Source organism: Arvicola amphibius, chromosome 6, assembly GCF_903992535.2.
Source record: "Arvicola amphibius chromosome 6, mArvAmp1.2, whole genome shotgun sequence".
NCBI lineage: Eukaryota > Metazoa > Chordata > Mammalia > Rodentia > Cricetidae > Arvicola > Arvicola amphibius.
Genome location: NC_052052.2, coordinates 66,707,597 through 66,718,665, shown reverse-complemented (window position 1 = coordinate 66,718,665; position 11,069 = coordinate 66,707,597). Strand labels below are relative to the sequence as shown.

Genomic DNA, 11,069 nt, shown 5'->3' with positions numbered 1-11,069 from the left:
TGAATTGCTCATGTTATAATGCATACATGTATCACATTACTGATCTAAAACCAAAAATGTATAAAACACTATGTCTGGATATAAACACAAAATAAGAGAGAACAAAAAAATGAGCATTCACTGTAATTACAATAACACAAACAAATTGTATGAAAAGTATATAACTTTTTAATCAGATTAGCTTTCAACAACATAGTATAAACTACAGTCTCTTGGGGAAAGCATCCACAACAGAGGAAATACCTCTACCAGATTGGCATATAGGCACATATATAGGACATTTCCTTCATTAGTGATCAATGTGGGAGGAGACAAGCTTCTGTGAGCAGGTCCACCTCTGGGAAGGTGGTTCTCAGATGCATAAGAAAGCAGGCTGAGCCTGCAAGCATGACTAAGCCAATAAAGAGTATTCTTTGCTGTAGTTTCTGTACTTCATGGCACTGAAGTGAGAAAAAACCAACCCTTTCTTCCTCAAGATAGGATTTTTCTTTATGAAATTTAGTTTTTTTATTTTTAATTAAAATTTTCTGCCTCCTCCCCGCCTCTCATTTCCCTTCCCCTCCCCTCTCCCCTCCTGCTCCCTCTCCAGTCCAAAGAGCAGTAAGGGTTCCCTGCCCTGTGGGAAGCCCAAGGTCCTCCACCACTCCATCCAGGTCTAGGAAGGTGAGCATCCAAACAGGCTAGACCCCTCCCAAAGCCAGTATGCATAGTAGGATCAAAATCCAGTGCTATTGTCCTTGGCTTCTCAGCAGCCCTCATTGTCCGCATGTTCAGGGAGTCCGGTTTTATCCTGTGCTTTTTCAGTCCCAGTCCAGCTGGCCTTGGTGAGCTCCCATTAGATCAGCCCCACCATCTCTGTGGGTGGGTGCACCCCTTGTGGTCCTGACTTCTTTGCTCATGTTCTGCCTCCTTCTGCTCCTCATTTGGACCTTGGAAGCTCAGTCCAGTGCTCCATTGTGGGGCTCTGTCTTTATCTCCATCCATCACCAGATGAAGGTTCTATGGTGATATACAAGATATTCATCAGTATGGCTATAGGATCTGGCCATTTCCGGCACCCTCTTCTCAGCTGCCCAAGGAACTAGCTGGGGGCATCTCCATGGACACCTGGGAACCCCTCTAGAGTCAAGTCTCTTGCCAACCCTATAATGGCTCCTTTAATTAAGATATATACTTCCTTGCTCCCATATACACCTGATATTTAGTTTTATTTTATTAGTGATTTCTCTAGTTTGACATGTCACCAAATAACTTTTGAGTTTTGCTTGAAATATATAATTTGGCATAATAATAAGAATACAATAGAAGAATTAATAACTAAAACTATCTTGTAACAAATTTAATAATCATATTGTTATACATGGTCCTAGGCATGTACACACTTTAGGAATGCTTTTAATTCCACTAAAAGTGGTAAATATTGGATACTTTTAGGAACAAAGGATCAAGTTTAATTCCTAAAGAAGTTATTTTATATGTTTTAGTATAGTGAACTATATGAACTTTATGATCTAACTCATACTGCTATTGAAGTGTATAGGTAGTTTAGTGCAAAATATTTAAAAGTTAAACTATCAAAGTTTCATGTAAATTTCAAGTAACTTAAGATAGTTAATAATCTTTGCACAATAGATATATTCTACTGTACATAGAAAATCCTTTGCAGTAATGTAAGTCCTGCAGCAGTAAGTAGCTTTTGTTCATTGACCTTCTGGATCCTAATAAATGAGAGAAGCACTCAGACAATTACAATACAAACTGAGCAGCTTCTGTAAAGCAAAGGACACTGTCATTAAGAAAAAAAGGCAACCTACTGACTGGGAGAAGTTCTTCACCAACCCCACATCAGACAGAGGTCTGATCTCCAAAATATATAAAGAACTCAAGAAACTAGACTTTAAAATGCTAATTAACCGAATTAAAAAATGGGGCATGGAACTGAACAGAGAATTCTCAACAGAAGAAGTTCGAATGGCCAAAAGACACTTGAGGTCATGCTCAACCTCCTAGCGATTAGGGAAATGCAAATCAAAACAACTCTAAGATACCATCGTACACCTGTCAGAATGGCTAAAATCAAAAATAACAATGATAGCCTATGCTGGAAAGGATGTGGAGTAAGGGGAACATTCATCCATTGTTGGTGGGAATGCAAACTTGTGCAACCACTTTGGAAAGCAGTGTGGCAGTTTCTCAGGAAACTGGGAGTCAACCTACCCCAGGACTCAGCAATTCCACTCTTGGAAATATAATCAAGAGATGCCCTATCATATTACAAAAGCATTTATTCAACTATGTTCATAGCAGCACTATTTGTAATAGCCAGAACCTGGAAACAACCTAGGTGCCCTTCAATAGAATAATGGATAAAGAAGGAAGGTGTGGTACATATACACTTTAGAGTTCTACTCAGCAGTAAAAAACAATGACATCTTGAATTTTGCATGCAAATGGATGGAAATAGAAAACACTTTACTGAGTGAGGTAACCCAGACCCAAAAAAAGGAATATGGTATGTACTCACTCATAAACGGATTCTAGCCATAAATAAAGGACATAGAGCCTATAATTCGTGATCCTTGAGAAGAGAATAAGAAGGTGAACCCAAAGAGAAGCCAAATAAGAAGGTGAGCCCAAAGAAAAACATAGTCTTATCATCATGGATATTGGAAATTGACAAAATTGCTGGGCAGGGGGTGGGAGCACGAGAGTGGAGGTGAGGTGGAGATAAGGGGAGATGGGGAAAAGAAGGGAGGAGGAGAGGATGGGGAGTGCTTGAGGGAACGGGATGGTTGGGATGGAGGAGGGGTGGATGTGGGAGCAGGGAAGTATATATCTTAATTATAGGTAGCATCTCTTAACACCAAGAACTACATATTAGACTCTACTCCCATAATACATGTTTACATTTACAATTGTTTTTAATAATCTCTTTGAGAACTTAATACAGAATAATTTGAATAAAACCATTTTTCCTCTCCCAACTCCTCCAGTAACTATCCTCTCCACTGTCCTGTAATTTCCCACAAAGTTTTAAGATTTCTACTTTTTTTTCTCATTCACTCTATGTTTTATTGCCCAGCTACTCTTGTAAGTCACACCTGCAACAGTGTTTGGTCTTACTACCAAGGTTCAACTTTATTATATAAATCTAACTTTTTGTCTCCTAGTAACTGCTAATGGCCAATTGTTCCTCAGTTAGTATAAGGATTTTGTGTCTTCCTTCCCCCATCCAGGCTGAGATATTTGCAGGTTGGAATTTGCACACATCTTGTGCATGCTGTCATCTACTGTGAGTTCATATGTTCAATTGCTCTGTTGTGTCTGGAAAATATTTTTGAAGTTATTCTGTATCTACCTCTAGCTCTCATAATCATTGCCTCTTTCTGTCATCAAAAATCTCTGAATCTTGGAGGAAAATGTACAATGTGTACATCTCATTACAGCTGAGTGTACTCTTCTCTTCTGAAAGTTGACCAGGTGGGGGCCTTTTTCTTAGTTGCCATCTACTGCAAAGGAAGCTTTCCTTATAGGGACTGAGAGATGGTTTCTCAGAGTATTCAAAAAAGTCATTAGCGGTATTTTTAAAAACCACATACACTTAGTTGAGTAAAAGTGTCCAGTTTTCTGCTAGGGCCTATTTTCTTGGCCCTTTAAAAGTGATAGACATATGTTCCATTTCATGGAAGAAGCTTGATCTAGGCTGGATTCTCTGATAACATTCATACCCCTACCGCAACAGGAGCATGACTTGTCAGACCAGTCATGATTATATATTGCTACTTCACAACTGAGTGAGATAGAAGATTACTTTTCTGCATGGAAAGCAAGCATGGAACTGCCCAATACTATGAAAGCTACTAAATCTAGATGAAACTTCCAGGTGAGTATCAGGTTCATTTCTCCATGTTCATGTGACTCAAAAAAATCCGAGATACCCATCAACTGATGAATAGATAATAAAAATATTGTATAGTTACATTAAAAACATACAGAGGACTATAATTCAACTTAAAAATTGATATGTACAGATAAATAAATGGAATTGGGAACAGTTATCCTGAGGGAAGTAATCCAGACACAGAAAGACAAGCACAGCATGTTTTTCCTTGTTTGTTGATGCTATCTTTGAATATCCATATATGCATATTGTATTTTAAATACTCATTAAGATCGTGAATTCATTATGTGCCACTTGGGGGAGGGGAGAAGAGATTTTCAAGGGGGGAGAAGATACATCTAAGTATAGAGGATCAAAGCTGAAGTACAAGTAAGAGTTAAATTGGGCTGTAAGATGGGATGGCAGTGTAGAGGTGGGAATATGAATAGGATAGAATTTAATAGAAACTTTCTAAAATATATTCATACATATGTTAAAAGAAAACTGATGGAGTTATCCTAATATGGGATAACAATGGGAACCAATACCCCAACTAGACATCTTGTGATAGCAAATAAAAGCACCATGTAAGGAGCAGGTTTCCTCAGTTTGAATTGCCGATCAGTAAATTCACATAGATGTGTTAGCATTGCAATCAGTTGCCAATACTCTCACTATGTGCTACAACTTGAGGGTGTTGTGTTGCAAACTTTTCCTTGGAAGAATTAAGAATGTGCTTACCTCAGATAGAGAGTACATGATAGACCAATGTATGGATAATATCAAACTCCAACTTAATGAAACAATGATGGTCTTTTTTGGGGGTGGAGGGGTTATAGGAATATGAGTGAGGGGTTAGTTACTTAAAGAATTGGGAATGACTCAAAGGCAGAAGTTTCACAAAGTCCATCCCAACATAGATGACAGCTCAAAGATGCTGGATGTCTGAAGGCATCACAACAGGATGAAGAATGTACTTTACAGGTGGCTGAGGGTTTGTGTGTGTGTGTGTGTGTGTGTGTGTGTGTGTGATCTTTTTCTAGACAGCTTTTCTGGTCTTTGTTTCTTCTATTCAATTTGACGGGTCCAATTTTCTTTCAGTTATTTGGCTTGTCTGGGCTTTTTCTTTAATTTGCTCTTATTTATTAAAAATTTCCATCTCCTCCCCTCCTCCTCCACCTTCCCTCCCCTCCCTTCCACCCATACCCCCACTCCACCCCTCTCCAGGCCAAAGAGCCATCAGGGTTCCCTTCACTATGTTAAGTCCAAGGTCCTCCCAACTCCCCCTAAGTCCAGGAAGGTGAGCAACCAAACTGACAAGGCTCACAGTGAGCCCGTCCATGCTGTAGAGTCCAAACCCATCGCTGTTGTCCTTGGTTTCTCAGTCCTCCTCCACCGTCAGCCACATTCAGAGAGTCCGGTTTGGTCCCCTGTTCCATCAGTCCCATTCCAACTGGACTTGGTGATCTCCCGTTAGATCTATCCGACCGTCTCAATGGGTGAACGCACCCCTCATGGTCCTGACTTCCTTGCTCATGATCTCCCTCCTTTTGCTCCTCATCAGGACCTTGGGAGCTCAGTCCAGTGGTCCAATGTGGGGCTCTGTCATTTTCTCCATCCATTGCCAGGTGAAGGTTCTATGGTGATATACAAGATATTCATGAGTATGGCAATAGAATCTGGAAAATTCTGGCTCCCTCTCCTCAGCTGCCCAAGGAACTAGCTGGGGACATCTCCATGGACACCTGGGAACCCCTCTAGAGTCAACCCTAGAATGGCTCCCTTAATTAAGATATATAATTCCCTGTTCCCACATCCACCTTTCTTATATCCCAACCAACCTATTCCCCCAATCTCTCACCATCCTCCACTTCACACTTTTCTCTCCCCATTCCCACATCCCCCCATCCCACACCACCCCCAAGTTCTCATTTTTTTGCCTGGCAATCTTGTCTACTTCCAATATCCAGGACGATAACTATGTTTTTCTTTGGATTCACCTTTTTATTCTTCTCTAGAATAATGAATTATAGGCTCGATGTCCTTTATTTATGGCTAGAAACCAATTATGAGTGAGTACATGCCATGTTCATCTTTTTGGGCCTGGGTTACTTCACTCAGGATGGTGTTTTCTATTTCCATCCATTTGCATGCAAAATTCAAGATGCCATTGTTTTTTACTGCTGAGTAGTACTCTAATATGTATATATTCCACACTTTCTTCATCCATTCTTCTACTGAAGGGCATCTAGGTTGTTTCCAGGTTCTGGCTATTACAAATAATGCTGCTATAAACATAGTTGAACAAATGCTTTTGTAGTATGATTGGGCATCTCTTGGGTAAGAGGATACCAGAAAATGGAAAGATCTCCCTTGCTTTTGGATTGAGAGGATCAACATAGTAAAAATTGCAATTCTACCAAAGGCAATCTATAGATTTAATGCAATCCCCTTAAAGGTCCCATCAAAATTCTTCATAGATCTTGAGAGGACAATAATCAACTTTATATTGAAGAACAAGAAACCCAAGATAGCCAAAACAATCTTATACAATAAAGGGACTTTTGGAGGCATTACCATCCCTGACTTCAAACTCTTATTACAGAGCTACAGTATTGAAAAGAGCTTGGTACTGGCATAAAAACAGAGAAGTCGACCAATGGAATCGAATAGAAGACCCAGATCTTAACCCACCAACCTATGATCACCTGATTTTCGATAAAGGTGCTAAAAGTACACAATGGAAGAAAGAAAGCATCTTCAACAAATGGTGCTGGCATAACTGGATGTCAACCTGTAGAAGAATGAAAGTAGATCCATATTTATCACCATGCACAAAACTCAAGTCCAAATGGATTAGAGACCTCAACATTAATCTGAACACACTGAACCTGTTAGAGGAGAAAGTGGGAAGTATTCTACAACATTTGGGCACAGGAGACCACTTCCTACGTATCACCCTAGCAGCACAGACATTAAGGGCAACATTGAATAAATGGGACCTCCTGAAACTGAGCAGCTTTGTAAAGCAAAGGACACTGTCACTAAGACAAAAAGGCAGCCTACTGACTGAGAAAAGATCTTCACCAACCCAGCAACACACAAAGGTCTGATCTCCAAAATATATAAGGAACTCAAGAGACTAGACTTTCAAATGCTAATTAACCCAATTAAAAATGGGGCACTGAACTGTACAGAGAATTCTCAACAAAAGAATTTCAAATGGCCAAAAGACACTTAAGGTCATGGTCAACCTCCTTAGCAATCAGGGAAATGCAAATCAAAAAAACTTTGAGATACCATCTTACACCTGTCAGATTGGCTAAAATCAAAAACACCAATGATAGCCTTTGCTGGAGAAGTAAGGGGTACACTCATCCATTGCTGGTGGGAATGCAAACTTGTGCAACCGCTTTGGAAAGCAGTGTGGCTGTTTCTCAGGAAATTCGGGATCAACCTACCCCAGGACCCAGCAATCACACCCTTGGGAATTTACCCAAGAGATGCCCAATCATATTGTCTGGGCTTTTACTAGGTTCCTCAGCTAGTCTCTCCAACTTTTAGGCAGCTGTGTTTGACTTGGAATCTTCTTTGCTGTTTGTCTCATCTAAGAGTGATATCCTAAATTCTCTGTGGCTTATATACTTTGGGGGAAGAAGAATCCTAATGAATTCTTACCAATTTTAGGGACTTTCTGAAGTTCTGATTTGAATTTAGTCTTAATGGAGCTTCTCTGCAGGAAAGGTTGTTTCATCTGAGAGAAAACTGTCATAGATCAGATGATAAGCTCTGTATCTGAACACATTTTAAGAATAAGGTGGCATGAAATTCAAACTTCTGTAGGACTCCTGCTTAAAGACTCCAACAATTGGCAACAAATCAATTCTAAGGGGCAGTGAGGGGGTGGATTATTTTTGTAGTAAAATTAAAATATAAGGCTATAAAATGTTATACAACACTGCTGCTAGAATTTTTTTCAAAAGAAAAATGGAACCTTTAGTACTTAAAGAAGCAGAAGACTCTTGTCCTGGTTCATTTTATAGTTAATTTCTCATAATCTAGACATAAGAAGAGGAAAACTGAGATAAAACAACCCTCAGTTATCAATAAACATTTACTTGGTTAACATTTAATTTGGAGGGGCTAAGTTCATTGAAGGGGGTAATAACTACAGACAAACTGTCTTGGGTTGTACGAAATGGAGGCTGAGAAAGCCATTTACCTTTTTGAATTCTGCTTCATTTTCTTTCCCCAGGTTCCTGCCTTGAGCTGCAGTCTTGACTTGCTTCCATAATGGATTGCAAACTATATGCTGACTTAAAAACATCCTGTCCCCCATGGCTTTTGGTCATGTTGTTTTATCACAAGAGTACAAACCTAAGATTTCAATATAAATAAAAAACCACTTAAGATTGACAGAATTTGAACAAATCATCAAGTTAATGAGCAAATTAGATGAAGAGAAAAGCAATAATGACTTTTATGAGTTCAGTAGTAGCAGTCACATGCCAGAGAAAAATCACAGAACCTGAGAATCATTAATAAAAATCAGAAAGCACCAAGCATGGGTTCTTTTCTTGTTGGTTTTATATTTGGTGGCTTTGCTGATGTCCTTTACCCATTTTCCAGGTTTAGTGTGAAGTGTTTATACTTTCTATGTGCAAATTCATGTCAGTTTTAAAAAAAGATAGTTGTATGTATTTCATTTATTGTTATAATTTGTTACTACTTGTTCTTCTTCAATTTTCTGAATATATCTGCCAGAATAGTGCAAAGGGATAAGTGGGCAAAATGCACATTTTCTGCATAGTTCTTATTTTAGAAAGAAAATGTTTAATTTGTAAATACATGTAATACTATCTGTGGTGTTCAAATGATTTCCTTCCATTAAGTTGACTATGAATTACTTTAATTAAAGCACATGAATTTCTTCAATAGTATATATATATATATAATACTTAATATATATGTATATATATTAAGATGATATGTTATTATTTTTACACCAGGTTAATGAGTTATGGACACTACTATTGGTATATAAGAAAATAAGTTTATTTTTAATAAAAATTAAAAAGACATAGCTGTGTATAAAAGATCAGAAATTACTTCTAACAATTTAAACACTGATGAACTTGAAAAAGTGAAGTGAAACTTTTCAAAGTGTTTTTTTAATGTTAGAATTGTTTCTTTTGCTCTCTCTCTCTCTTTGTGTGTGTGTGTGTGTGTGTGTGTGTGTGTGTGTGTGTAGGCCAGAGGACAATCTGGTCTTTATTTTTAAGATGAAGGGGATTTAAGGAATTCAGTTCAAGACCTCAGGCTTTGTAGCATGGTCCTTTTTTGCCAAGCTGTCTCAACTGTCTCTTCTCCAAATATTAAACATCAAAAATAATTTTCTTAATATGGAGTAACGTTTTTGGCAATATAGTCAGAGATGATTTTGAATGGAATAAATTAAGATAAAGCAAAGAAATATCAAGGAATACTTAAAAGAGGTTATGCCACTAGACAATTGAGAGAATGGTGGTAATATTTCAGTAAAATTATTTCTATTGTTTCATTTAAAATAAAATTTTAAATGTGAATAGAATTTTTGGTGATATCTATTTCAATTTGTATCTTTCTTTTCTGTTAGCCCAAATATATGAAAAATCACAAAACTAAACATTTGGGTCTGTGAACTACAGTCTCAGTTCTCTTTCTTCAAATTCATATTTATTCTAAAATAACATGTTGTCCTTTATTCTACCTTTGAATTTTTACTTTTCCCTGAATATAACATTATTTCATCTTCATCTTTTTAACTCTTGTTGCATATAATGCAATTATTCCATATTTCACTTGTATTTTATATTGTGACTTTTAATCAAATGTATTTTTTCTTCATTCTCTACTAATAATTTGATTGTCTGTCCTTTTATGCGAAATAATTTTTATAGTTTTTTAAACATATAACTTTCATTGTCAAAAATAGATTTTTCTTTATTTATCAGGCTGTTAATGATAGCTATGATCTATCATGTAGATGGGATTTTAGTTAGCACTTCCATTTTTCTTAGTCATTTGCAATTTAGTGTCTATATATTATTTATTTTGTTTGATTTGTTAGATTCATAATTTATAACTTGGTACATGCTAAATGTAAACATTGCCTACAGTGTAGCAGTCTCACACACACACCCACACACCCACACAGCACATGGTAACAAAGGGCATATTTTCTTCTCACTCTCATTTTTACTTAGAAAATTCACTTCCCTCCATCTAATTGAAGAAAAATATATCTTCCTGAAAAAAAAAAAAGAAATAAGAAAGTTAATAATAAATTAAAGAAAACACCTTTAATGTGTTTTTTTATGTTAGGTGTGAGGCATGTTAATGATGTTGTAAAAAAAGTAAAACAAGCTCTTCCGGCCATCTTGGCGCCTGTGGAGGCCTGCTGGGAACAGGACTTCTAAAAGACAATATGTCTGGAAGGCTGTGGTGCAAGGCCACGTTTGCTGCCTACAAACAAGCAAGGTCTCCGGAACCAGAGAGAACACACAGCTCTCCTTAAAACTGAAGGCGTTTATGCCCGAGATGAAACTGAATTCTACTTGGGCAAGAGATGCGCTTATGTGTATAAAGCAAAGAACAACACAGTGACACCTGGAGGCAAACCAAACAAAACCAGAGTGATCTGGGGGAAGGTGACTCGGGCCCATGGAAACAGAGGCATGGTCCATGCCAAATTCTGAAGCAACCTTCCCGCAAAGGCCATTGGACACAGAATTTGTGTGATGCTGTACCCATCCCGGATTTAAACCAATGAAAAGTATATAAATAAAAGTGGATTTGTTAAAAAAAAAAAAAGTAAAACAAAAGACTCATGTTGTACAGAGAGATACTGAGCTCTTTTTAATAAGATGAGTGATTATTTACTTTCCACCTTTTTTTGCAAATGATTTGTTTATTATTTTCATTGATCTATGCATTTTTTTACTGCTCCCCTTCCTCTCTTCCCCTTCTACCATCTCCAAAAATATACACATTCCTGACCCAAAAGGGTGAGAGGCTGCTCTCCAGGCAGGTCTGAGGATTCCAGCAAGGGAGTGAGGGCTCCTTCAGATAGTGCTGCAAGGTTCGCTGTGTGATACTCGACCCAGCCCTGCCCCCAACCTTTGCTCTTTTGTCCCTGTGGCATCCCTGG

At 37.9% G+C, this 11,069-nt stretch overlaps 1 pseudogene; it reads left to right on the top strand.

Annotated features, from left to right (window-relative positions):
• Positions 1 to 10,346: 10,346 nt before the first annotated feature.
• Positions 10,347 to 10,683, top strand: LOC119817932 (annotated as a pseudogene).
• The last annotated feature ends 386 nt before the right edge of the window (positions 10,684 to 11,069 follow it).